The sequence below is a fragment of the Pipistrellus kuhlii genome, unplaced genomic scaffold, assembly GCF_014108245.1.
Source record: "Pipistrellus kuhlii isolate mPipKuh1 unplaced genomic scaffold, mPipKuh1.p scaffold_m20_p_15, whole genome shotgun sequence".
Taxonomy (NCBI): Eukaryota; Metazoa; Chordata; class Mammalia; order Chiroptera; family Vespertilionidae; genus Pipistrellus; species Pipistrellus kuhlii.
Window position 1 is genome coordinate 45149813 of NW_023425460.1, and position 13001 is coordinate 45162813.

Genomic DNA, 13001 nt, shown 5'->3' on the forward strand with positions numbered 1-13001 from the left:
CATCTCCTCGTACAAGGCCACTAATTCAGCTCACCAGGGCCCCACCCTGAGGACCTCATCATCTCCAGGGGCACCCGCCTTCGTCCGCATCACAGGCACTTTCTCTCGGGGTGTGGCCTGGCCTTTGACCCGCAGATCTGGCACCCGTGTGCAAGGTCCCCAGTCCAGAAACAACAGGTCTGCTGAAGGCTTACCGTAGTCATATTCATTCATTCATTCATTCATTCATTCATGCCAGGAAGGACCACCTCCCATGAAACCTGGGGGTATGTGTGAGGGGATCTCTCCATGTTGCCCGAGCTCCCCCTGGCACCCCCCCACCCCCCATTCCGCAAGCAGAGCCAAGCCCCCTGTTCCTCTCCAGTCAACGCATCCAACAGAGGGAGCGGCGGCCTCACTTCAATTAACTCGGAATTAATTCCTTCACAAAAACACCCAGGTTTTAATTGTTTCACCTAATTACTGGACGGGCGGCGACCCAGATCTGAGCCCTGACGCAGGTGCTGGGACGCGGTGGGCGGGCTCCGAGATCCCGTTCGCGGGTCGTCCCGAGGTTTCCAGCCGCACACGCCTCCGCTCCCCGCCGCCTTAGTTACGTGGCCGGCCTCGCGGCCTCTGAGCCTGGACGGAATGCCTCCGAGCAAACACGGAACCTGGAAAGGCCGCGTCTTGGCATTTTAAGCCGAACGTGGCTGCCGTTCCCCTCAGAGCAAGAGGAGGGTGGTATCCGGTCAGATGAGAGATAACTGCCCTTTGATTCCGTGTGGCCACCTGGACCGTGCCGCGGGCAGGGGGGTGGGGTGGGGAGCAGGCCTGCGGTTCGGGCGCTAATTACAGCCTTCCTCTCTCGCTGCAGGTCTGCATGCACCTCTCAGCCGGGCAGGGCTGGCGCGGAGAGCACCCCAGACCCTGCGGGCAGCTGGGCGCCGGATCACAGGGACACTGGCAGCGCCTGGGCTCTGGGGCCAAGCGGGCTCTGCGCACCGGGGAGCCTCCGGCTTCCGGTGGGGACGGAGCGGGCTTTGGACGGGGCTCGGCCAGAAAATGGGGAGGAGGTGGTTTGGAAAAACACCTCGGGCTGGTCGCCAGGCCCCTTCATGCAGCACAGACAGCCCGTGGATCCTGGAAAGTGGGCCATCTTTACACGGTGCTAGTTCCCGTTTTCCTTCAAGTGGAGGAGGGTTGGAGGGAGAGGAGAGGAGAGCAGCCAGCTCCGGGCTGGGCCTGGCGGGCGGGAGGCAGGTGCTGCAGGCTGGCTGGCTGCGTAGACCGGGATCAAGTTCCCATCTTTTCTTTTCTTTTCTTTTTCCCCACAGGGAGTGTTGCAAGGCGTTCTGGGCCTTATCCTTTCCTGTTCTGCAAAAGACACACGCTCCTGGGCGGGGGGAGTGAAATCGGTGCTTTTCGAAGATGGAGGGGTTTTTGAGAGGCCTGTGGGCAGACAGGCAGCCCTCACACCCAGGGAGGGTGGGGTTGGGGATGTGGCACCAATAATTCTTTAAAAAAAAAAAAAAAAATATATATATATATATATATATATAGATAGATATACATACATATATATATATATATATATATATATATATATTGATTTCAGAGAGGAAGGGAGAGGGAGAGGGAGATAGAAACATCAATGATGGGAGAGAATCATGGATCGGCTGCCTCCTACACCCCACACAGGGGATGGAGACCACAACCCAGGCCTGTGCCCTGACTGGGAATCGAACTGTGACCTCCTGGTTCGTAGGTCGACACTCAACCACTGAGCCATGTGGTGCTGGGCCTTTTTCCCCCCTTTATTCAACTGTGTGGAGTAGGGGTGTCGAACTCAATCAGAGAAGGGGCCAAAATCTAAAATCCAGCCTAAATCGCGGGCCGAATGGTTTACTGAACAGTCATAAACTGTCATTGTGATGGAAACGCAGCGGAATGCAGTGATGACAGCACTGTGCGGGCCACATTGCAAGGCCTGGCGGGACGGATTTGGCCCGCGGGCCTTGTGTTTGACACATGTGGTGTGGAGTAAGTGGACAAGTGCATGCATGCAATTAAAATCAGAATACCTGAGAACAAAACCCACAAAAACGCACAAGCCAGGGACAAAGGAAGAAGGAGTGTGGAGAGAAGGCTCCTTCCCGCCCCCCACAGACGTTTCCGGAGCCGGAGGCACGGGGCCTCCCCCAGGGGAGGGCGGTAGGAGGAGGGGCGTTTCCTGCAGCTGTAACTCCCACAGGCACGTTCTGGAAAGATTTCAAGACCTCTCCCCCCCCCCCCCCCCACCTGGGCTTAAAGAGTTCTCTGAACCATGGGCGCTGCCGGCTGGGTTTCCGAACGGCGATTCTTTGAGGCAGAAGAATGCACGCAGGAACCTGAGACCCTGCGGGTTCTGAGCTGTCCGAGGACGTACGTGTGCTCCTCCGGCTTTGACACGGCACCACTTCCCGAACACCGCCTTGAACTTGGTAAAGCAAACATTCCTGGTTTTCCCAAAGCCGTAGGCAAATGCTTGGAACGGGGGGAAATGTCCAGCCTGCGTATCCCAAAGCTTTGCGGCTCCCGGGATATTTAGAATCAAGGGGATGTCCCACCGGGCCCTGGTGGCCTGCATGGCCCTGCGTCCCCCGCCGCCTTTCCACACACCCCCCCCCCCCGCCGGCCTCCCCCGCCCCCCTGGCCATGCTGGCTTCTGCTCCTGGTCTCTGCAGGATGCTGAGCCTCTGCTGGGGGAGCGGCTCCCTCCCTCCTTCCCTCCCCAGCCCCCTCCCTCCCCAGTCTGCAACTCCTCCAACCAGAGTCAATGCACAGGTCAGGACTCAGATGGAATGAATGGGTGAGCTGGGTCCCAGCCCGTGGGGCCGCCCTCCCAGCTGTGTGGGCCCCTCTGTCGCCCTCCTAGGCCCCAGGCTCCGTGAGGCAGGGCTGGCCAGCCCGGCGCCCTGCAGGGGTCGGGATCCAGTGACTGGCTGTGGGAGGAAGGGGTGCCGCTGCAAGCACCTCCAGGTTCGCCGGAGAGCAGGGCGGCTCACTTGAGAGTGGTTTCCAAGTTTCAATTGGAAAAAAAAAAAATAATAATTGACACCTTCTTTACAGAATTTTAGTTAATCAAGAGAATGATTTCTTTTCTTTTTTTCATATATATATATATATATATATATATATATATATATATATAATTGATTTTCCACAGAGAGGAAGGGAGAGGGATAAGAGAGCTAGAAACGTCAATGAGAGAGAATGATGGATTGGCTGCCTCCTACACACCCCCTACTGGGGATGTGCCCGCAACCAAGGTACATGCCCCTGACCGGAATCAAACCTGGGATCTTTCAGTCCGCAGGCCGTTGCTCTATCCAGTGAGCCACACCGGTTTCAGCAAGAGAACGATTTCTAAGAATCTTAAATTTGTTCCTTACCTCTACCCTCCCCCTCCCCCTCCCCCCATCCCAGTCTCCACTCCAAACGCAGCCCGCCCCTCCTGGTCAGAGCAGGACACAGGGTAACAGCATAACACCCCCTGGCACGTGTGTGGCCATCCCTGCCCGGGGAGGCCCTCCGCCTTCCCCCATTCTACAGACGGGGTGCCCGAGGCCCCGGAGGTGGCCCGAGCTGCGTTCAAGGTCACCCAGGCAGGTCGTGTGAGCACGGTGTCGGAGGCAGGAGGACGCAGGAGAGCGGCTTCTGAAGCGGGGAATAATTGTGCCCGGGGCCATTGACCCCGCCTCACATTCCCTTCCTAATGATGCTCCCGGCTCCTCAGTCCGCGGGAGCCGGGCTGGGAGGGATCGGATCCGGAGGACGTGGGGAAGATGGCACCATGACAACAGAAGTGACGGCTGACAGTCTGACACGGGGATGGAGACAGAGCTCAAAGGCGCTCTCCCAGCCGCGCGGGGTAGGCCCAGAATAGACGGTCCTGTGTCATTAAGGAACATCCAGGCTTTCCCAGGGCCTCGCTTGTGGAGGGCTAAAAAAAGCGGTGATTTAAAATAATGACTTTTCTTTAAAGGCATAAGCAACCGTCACACAGGGCGAATTAATTTCTCTGTCTCCTGTGGAGGGGGGGGGAGAGGCATGGGTGCCTGCCAAAGCGTGCCACCTCGGGGTGCTCGTCCCAGGCCCCCCACCCTGCAGGGGTGTCACCTGTCTGTCCTCGCGCCGAGGGACGGGGAGCATCTCACATCTGTCCTCCCCCCGAGTGTCACTCCCTCATTCCCACTGTCTCGCCTCCCTCAGCCACCGCGTACGCCCCGCGCCCACCTGCACCTCCCTCCGCCTTGCCAGCACGTTTATTTTTAGCCTTCTTAATTAAAAAATAAATAAATGATATTTTATTCATGCCCGGGTTTTCAAGAGGATCACAGAACGCAGGACTGCTACAATATCGCCCAAGGAGGAAATTCTTGAGAAGGGTTTGCAAGCTGCTGCTGCTCTTTGAAAGACTGGCAAGAAGTTTCATTATTTTTTTTAGATTTCTCTAATTAGAGCAGGTTTCAGCTACTGCCCACGTTGTATCCAGTTTCCACTCCCCGAGCTCACTGTGCACACCGGAAAGGCTCCATGCGGTGTGGAGCCACTTACACGAGATGATGCACTGTCACAGGTTCCCTCCATGGTGCGTGCACATTGGACCCCTTGCTGCAGGTGCTGTCTTTGGGAACCACAGAGACTCCGTAGATTTTACACCCGGATGTAAAAGGTCAACATGACACTTTCAGAGGCTCCAAGTGGCCCTCTGGTCCCCACAGTGCGGGACGAAGGTGCCGGGGGCTGCTGGGATTGCCCACGGACACGGGTCCGTCCTGGGACCCCAATCCGGACTCCCCTGCTTCTCGCTGGCCTTGAACCCCCTCTCTGATAAACTGATACCTCGGCCTCACACTCTCGGGAAAAAAGAGTCAACAAATCGTCTCGTTGGCACATATGACCATATGCAAAGTCATACACATACAAGTTTCATGCGTGTTTCCAATGTTTATCAGGAACCCGCGTTATAGAAAGAGTGAGGCTCTGTGTAGCTCCATCCTCAGGGAGCTGCTGGCTGGTCCTCCTCTCCCCAGACGGCCCCGCCCACTCCCTCCCTCTCTCCCAGAAGCCAGTTTCCACTGGGACCCCCCCACAGGGGAAGGGAGCATCAGCTGGCCTCAGGAAGGGGGGACCTCATCCATCTGGCCCCAGCTGTTGCCATAGAGACAGGCGGCGACCTGATCATCGCAGAATGACTCAGAGACCGTTTGCTGGGAATTGTGGGCCGTGGACAGGACGCTGGGAAGATGGGAGGCCTGGGTCCTCCGAGTTATTTGCAGATTCACAGAGGACGGGCGGGGGACATGCCAGCCTTTTAGGTGAGCGAGCCCAGAACGCCCTCTTCAAAACCAGGGCGATGGAGTCAGATTTCCGTTTGCAGCAGTCAGGGTCCTGAATGACACACACACACACACACACACATTCGCGCGCTTATTTTCCTTGCCTGCCCCAGAGGGGAGCTCTCAGACCGCCTCCCCAGTTTTTTGTTTTGTTTTGTTAATCCTCACCCAAGAATATATTTTTCCATTGATTTTTTTTTTTTTTTTGAGAGAAAGAATAGAAGGGTGGGGGTGAGACAGAAAGAAACAATGTGAGAGAGAACCACACTCCTGCATGTGCCCTTGACCGGAATTGAACCCGGGACCTTTCAGTCCGCAGGCTGACGCTCTAACCACTGAGCAAAACCAGCCAGGGCAGAACTTTTTACTTTTTTATGTAGCCGAGACGCAGCATTCTTCTTCTTCTTAAAAAAAAAAAAAAAAAAAAAAAAAAAAAAAAAAAAAAAAAAAAGGCAAAACAGCAATGTGTGGGTTTATTCAGGTCAACAAAAGTTAAACAAAATATTAGAATCGATGACATGTTTTTAATTTTGGAAACTTAAAAAAATGTGGAGACGTGCAAAGGATGGCTGAAGAAATATTGAGAAATAAGATCTTTCACATATTTACTTTAAGCTTAAAAATGTACGTAAAGTAAAAACATAAACATGGTGTGGTCCCTTTGTTACCCACACCCAGGCCAGTTCCCTTCCCTCCCCATGTCATCACCGTCGTGAATTCTGTACGATCTTACGAGGTCGTCAAAAATGTTTTCCTTGGAAATGTAGATAGCTATAAAAAGTATCTGGCACCGTTTTGTGCGCATTTAAACATTCATAAATGGTACAGTTTCATTTGGTAACTTATTTAAACTCAGCGCAGTTCCCAAATGTACCCGTGTGGATCCATAAATATACAGCGGGTAACTTGTTATTGGAAAGTCAAGCATTGTTTCAAGATGTGTCCATGCTGATACATAAATACACATCGTTCATTTGCAAAACTTGTGCCTCCATGAGCACTCGGACTTTTCCTCGGTGTAGCTGTTGCACTGACGATGCGAGAAACTCACCCTGGACTTTGGGAGTTCCCGGGGAATCGCCTGCCTGTGGGCGGGATGTGGGTTCGTGGTTCTCTCGGGAATCCATCGCTTTGTGTGCTAAGTGGCTGGGCCGCAGGTACTTGTTCCCGGGGGTGTGTACAGAATGTCCTGCTTCCCTAAAGTGACCAGACGTCCCGCTTCTGGCGGGACAGTCCCGATTTTTAACCATCTGTCCCGCGTCCCGCTGCGTTTTTGGAAAAGATCGGGACTTTTTTAAAACGTCTCAGGACAGGACTATTTAAAAATGCCGCGGGACGCGGGACAAATGGTTCAAAAGCTGGACGTCTGGTCACCTTGTGCTTCCCAGACTTCTCTCTGAGCGATCATTACCGGCTCCGTGTGCCAGACCCCGCGGTGCGGGCCTGGAGTGGAGGGAGGGGCTCGGTGGCCCTGGGGCGGCGCCCGCCTGGCGTGGGGGCCCCGGCGTGGGGGCCTGAGAAGGCCTGGCCCCCCTGCCGGGGCGGGATCCGTTGGTTCGCGTTTGTTTGTGGGCTGGACGGAGCGCAGATAAATGCATTCCCCAGAGCGAGTCCCCCTCGAATTGTGATAAAGTCAAAATAGAAATGGAGCTGGTTCTGTAGTTAATGGCAGTTGAGTAGTTTTTTTGTTGCTAACACAAATGTTATGATATTTGAAAAATGAAGAAAATTGGCCTTTGTCCCAGAAAAGGCAATGCTGGGAGAAATCAACAGATCTGTTGAAACATACATGTAAAATAACAACCACCTCCCTGTTCTCAGACTCTACACAAACACACACATACATAAACACACACACACACACACACACACACACATACACACATACACACATACATACACACATACACACACCACACCACACACATAGACATAAACACACACACACACACACACACACCCCGCACACATACACACACGCATATCTCTGTGGAATGCGGAGGCCTGGAGAAGACACCCTCTCTTTCCTGAAATCCCTGAAGTTCAGTTCACCAGGATTTCTTAAGTTGTAGCCAACGCCAATCTGGAAATAACAAGCGTGAGTGGGAGGACCGTCACTGGGTGGTCCCAGGCCCTGCTCTGGCTGGTTTCTTTCCTAAACATGCCGCAGAGCCCCGGAGCATGAGTGTGTGTGTGTGAGAGTGTGTGTGTGTGTGAGTACGTGAGTGTGTGAGTGTGTGTGTGTGAGTGTGTGTGTGTGTGAGTGTGTGTGTGAGTGTGTGTGTGTGAGTGTGTGTGTGTGTGTGTGAGTATGTGAGTGTGTGAGTGTGTGTGTGAGTGTGTGTGTGTGTGAGTGTGTGTGTGTGAGTGTGTGTGTGAGTATGTGAGTGTGTGAGTGTGTGTGTGAGTGTGTGTGTGTGAGTATGTGAGTGTGTGAGTGTGTGTGAGTGTGTGTGTGAGTGTGTGTGAGTGTGTGTGTGTGAGTGTGTGTGTGTGAGTATGTGAGTGTGTGAGTGTGTGTGTGTGAGTGTGTGTGTGAGTGTGTGTGTGTGTGTGTGTGTGAGTGTGTGTGTGTGTGTGTGTGTGTGAGTGTGTGCGTTTTGTATTTTCAATCATTCCCACGCTGATTGTCCTGAACATTCAGACTCAGTGCACAGCCCTCAGAAGTCGGGAAGCCATCTCTCCACACCCACAGTGGCGTGACCGTGGGCCGCTGTAGCTGTAGCACAGGCCTCACAGCTGTTGGTACAGCAGCCATGTTGTTACTGTAGCCATGTTACCGCAGTGATGTTGGTACGGCAGTGATGTTGGTATAGCAGTGATGTTGGTACGGCAGTGATGTTGGTACGGCAGTGATGTTGGTACGGCAGTGATGTTGGTACTGTAGTGATGTTGGTACGGCAGTGATGTTGGTACGGCAGTGATGTTGGTACGGCAGTGATGTTACTGTAGTGATGTTGGTATGGCAGTGATGTTGTGGCAGTGATGTTGGTACGGCAGTGATGTTGGTACGGCAGTGATGTTGGTACGGCAGTGATGTTGTGGCAGTGATGTTGGTACGGCAGTGATGTTGGTACGGCAGTGATGTTGGTACGGCAGTGATGTTGGTACGGCAGTGATATTGTGGCAGTGATGTTGGTACGGCAGTGATGTTGGTACGGCAGTGATGTTTTAAAATGTATTTAGACAATTCTGGGGGGAAAGAGGAGAGGAGGGTGCGGGAAGACACTGAACATAAACTGTGCACCTATGGATGAGGACAATGGGGGTGGGGAAAGGGCAGAGGGTGGGGTGGGAACCTGGTGGAGGGGAGCAATGGAGGGGGGAAAAAGAGGAACATTTGTAGTAATAAAGATTTAGTTAAAAAAATAAAATGTATTTAGGCAGGCAGGGAGTTCAGTCTCTACCTGTTCATTTGCACGTGAGGACAGGCTTTGTGAGCACGTTTGGTAAAAGCAGTAAGAATCGGAAACTTTGCTCTCTTACCCTGGTATAACCCAGGTATCGGGCACCCGTGGACCCTTTGAGAGCCCGAGACGAACAAGAGGGACTCTGTGCCGCGGTTTGTGGGAGGGTCTTCTCGCGCCTCCGTCCCCGCGGCTGCAGGAGGCTCGCCCCGGACGCTGTGTGCGCCGGGCCTCAGGGAAATCGCGTTCCAGTGTTTGTGTCTGCGTTTCCCTGTTCGCAGGCGAATGAGACAGGAAGTATTTGAAGCCGGACGCGTTTCCTTTCCCTGTCGGAGACCCAGTCCCAGCCCCGGGTCCACGTGGCGCCCAGCTCCCAGTCATCAGTCACCCTTTGTCTGGGCCCGGCTCATTGTCCCGACTGTCCGGCCCGCCCCGGGGCAGAGACCGGCCCTGGTCCCCGTGGATCTCAGTGCCCCGCGGCCCCTCGGAGCTCAGGATGCCCAGGCCTGTGTCCCTGGGGGTGGGTTTCCTTCCCGCACTCTGGTCCCTTCCCCTTCCCCAGCCCCGCCTGCGGGAGGAGAGGGCGGTGCTCCTTGCTGAGCGCTCCCTGGGGTTCCAGACAGACTCAGGGTGCACCCCCCTACCGCCCCCGTCCGCCCACGATGAGGCACCCCGCCCTGAACCCAGGCTCCCTCCTGCGGGGGCTCCTCCTGGTTCACAGGTTACGCAGGGACCCGGACAGGATTTCAGAGACGATTTCTTAGCACGCGTCTCCGCATTCCTTGCCCTGAAAGGATGGCTCAGCGGGTGGGAGTGCCGTCCTGGACACCAAAAGGTTGTGGGTTCCGTTCCGGGCCAGGGCACATACCTAGGATGGGGGTTCAATCCCTGGTCAGAGTGAGAGTACGGGAGGCAACGGGTCGATGTTTCTCTCTCACACCCTCTCTCTCCCTTCCTCCCTCTCTCTAGCGAGGATTTTAAAAAAATTATTGATATTTCTTAAAAAAAACACACATCTTTTGTGGTGTTTTTGAAATTCGGTGCCACGCCAGGAGTTTTAGCACCTGGCCCGGAACGCCAAGCTAACATTTTCATTTTTATTTATTTATTTATTTTTACAAACGCAGTGTCACAGGGAAACCGTGTTCCCACACCTTCTGCTTCGAATCGGTGCTTTTCGGGGCTCAGCGGGGTCCTCCGGGCCGTGTTGGGGCCGCTCGGCCTGCGGGGACCACAGGGCTACCCCGAGATGCACCCTGAGCACCATCCACACCCCGCACCACCGACAGCCCTGCGTGCGGAGGAGGGTCTCGCCCGAGAGGCTGAGGTGCGGGTCAGGGGAGAAAGATGTGCAGCTGCTGCGTCTCGCGGGCCCTCAGTTTAAAAATAACCTGCATATAAAAAATATGCTGCAGATTAAAAATCCATATTCTCTGCTTTTAGCCCACGACCCCGTGACCTCCCGATAAAAGGGTTTGTTGGGTTTCTTTGTTGTTGTTAATCCTCACCTGAGGATGTTTTTCCACTGCGTTTTCTCAGAGTGGAAGAAAGGGGAGAGGAGCATGGAAGTGAGAGACACATGATCGGTGGTTGCCTCCTGCATGCACCCTGGCCGGGCCTACAGCCTAGGTATGTGCCCTTGACCTGCCCTTGACCGGCTGTGAACCTGGGACCCTTCAGTCTGCAGAGTAATGCTCTCCTCACTGAGCCCAACAGACGAGGATCCAATAACAGAATGTTATTTGTATTTATTTTTAAAAATACATTTTATTCATTTTTTTTTTTTTTTACAGAGAGGAAGGGAGAGGGATAGAGAGCTAGAAACATCGACCAGCTGCCTCTTGCACACCCTCTACTGGGGATGTGCCCGCAACCAAGGTACGCGCCCTTGACCGGAACCGAACCTGGAACCCTTCAGTCCGCAGGCGGACGCTCTATCCACTGAGCCACACCGGTTTCGGCGATGGCATCCTGCTTGTAAATTACATTTCGGCGCGCGAGCCCAGGAAGTCCCCGCACTGTGCGTTTTGCTGGTAGCGGCTTCGACGCACAGGATTCAGGCGGACCTCGTTCCCCTGATCCCCATCCTGGTTTAACAGCTGCTGTGAAGGCTGAGGCCGTGGATGCGCTGTTTCCTGCCGGGAGCCTGCCTGTCAGCCTACTGATGACAAATTAAAGTTAATAACGACGATCATCGTGGACTGGGAGGGGCCTGAGCGCCGGGCGCCCACGTGATGTTGCCAGGAGGCCCGCGTTGCCCCTGCCTCGGCCCGGACGCTCACCCCCCACAGCCTGCCCCGCGGAGCCTCCTCTCGTGTAACGTATCCCTCGGAGAGCTGTTCCCCGCACCCTCAGCTCCGGCGGGGGTAACAGCGTTTCCAGGCGCCTGCGGTTTTTGCCCCAGGAGGAGCCATCCCAAGAACCATCGCCTGCACATTGGGGCGCAGAGAACACGCAAAGAGCCAAGTTCAGGCCTGGTTCCTGCCCAGCCGACCGGCCTCCGTGTCCAGGGGCCGGCCGCGCGGTGCGGGAGCCGGGCCGCCGTGGGCCGGAGAGGCACTGAGCTCCGTGGGGTCGGGCCTTCCTTCCTTTCGGAAAACGAGGTCTAACCACGGAGCATGCACCTCCGCAGCGGCTCCCGTTTGGCCTCGCTGTGCTAAGCAGTGCGTTCCCATGGCTTCTGTGTGCTCCGTGTCTATTTATAAACAGCACGGTCACCCGGAGGAAGGCAACGGTCCCCATGGGGGCAGAGGGAGCCGGGAAGGCCCCGCCGCCTGGGACCCCGGTGCAGCCGCTCCGAGGCCTGGAGTTAAATGGCCGTGGCGAGGGGGTGTCACTGCAGCCCGGGAAGGCCGCGGCCGGCTCCCGGGATCAGAGACACCGTGCTGTCCACCCAGGAGACCCCGCAGGAATGGAGTTCTCTCCCCCGGAGAAGCGCACGGGCCAACGAGAGAGGGCGGGGGTGGGTTGGCTGGGTGAGCGCTAAGCCTCCCGTATGCCCTGGAGAGAGGAAGCAGAGAACCCCTGTCCCCAAACCCGCCTGGACATCTAGGGGAACCCAGGGCCCAATCTAGATGTCCCCAGGGCCCAAGGATAAAACGAGGTGTCCCAGAGCATGGCCCGGGGTCCCCGCACTGCAGGCTGTCACCTCGGTTCTGTCCCCCCATTGGTGAGCCTCGGAGTTCTCAAGGGAATCCTGTCTCTGAGTCGGCAGCTCCAGATTCTGTGGGATATGGAATAGCGGGGAGAGGTCCCGTCCTGGGGTTCAAGGCCCCGGAATGAGTATTTCTGCGTTGGAGGCCTCTGGGCCAACAACAGTCCTGGGTGGGTCTCTCTTCTCTCTCTCTCTCTTTAAATATTTTTTATTGATTTCAGAGAGAAAGGGAGAGGGAGAGAAACATCAATGATAAGAGAGAATCATGGATTGGCTGCCTCCTGCACACCTCCCACTGGGGATTGAGCCCACAACCTGGGCATGTGCCCTACCTGGGAATTAAACCATGACCTCCTGGTTCATAGGTTGATGCTTAACCCCTGAGCCATGCAGGCCAGTCTCAACAACGCATTGAGACTTGGAGGACAGACATCCTATATAACAAAACCCTAATATGCAAATCGACTGAACAGCAGAACGACCGGTTGCTATGACTCGCACTGAGCACCAGGGGGCAGATGCTCAATGCAGGAGCTGCCCCATGGTGGTTCCTGCATTCCCACAGGGGGAGCACCGCTCAGCCAAAAGCCGGCTCACAGCTGGCAAGTGCAGAGGCGGCGGTGGGAACCTTGCCAGCTTAGGCCAGCTCCCTGCGGGGAGTAGGTAGGCAGATATCCCCCAAGGGGTCCCGGATTTTGAGAGGACATAGGTCTGGCTGAGGGATCCCCCAACCCCAAGTGCACAAATTTCGTGCACTGGGTCTGTAGTCAATAAGAAAAATGAGAGAGGAATGTAGACATTCAGGTAACAGTCCTCCCAGTGACTAAGTCTTTGTCTCTCTCCGGTAAGAGGTCGTGTCCAGACTTTATTAGAAGCTGACATCGCTTATTAGAATCTAATGCCAGCTAACACCGTCTCCGTTTGCCCAGCGTTGGGTGACATGGCGGCACGGAGCAGGCATGGCGGTTGTGAACTCCGCCTGTGGCGTGAACCTGTCCATGGAACAGGTGTGTGAGGGACGGTGCACGTCCATCTGGGGCCTGGGAAGGGGTGGGGGGCTGTTTCACTATAGGATTG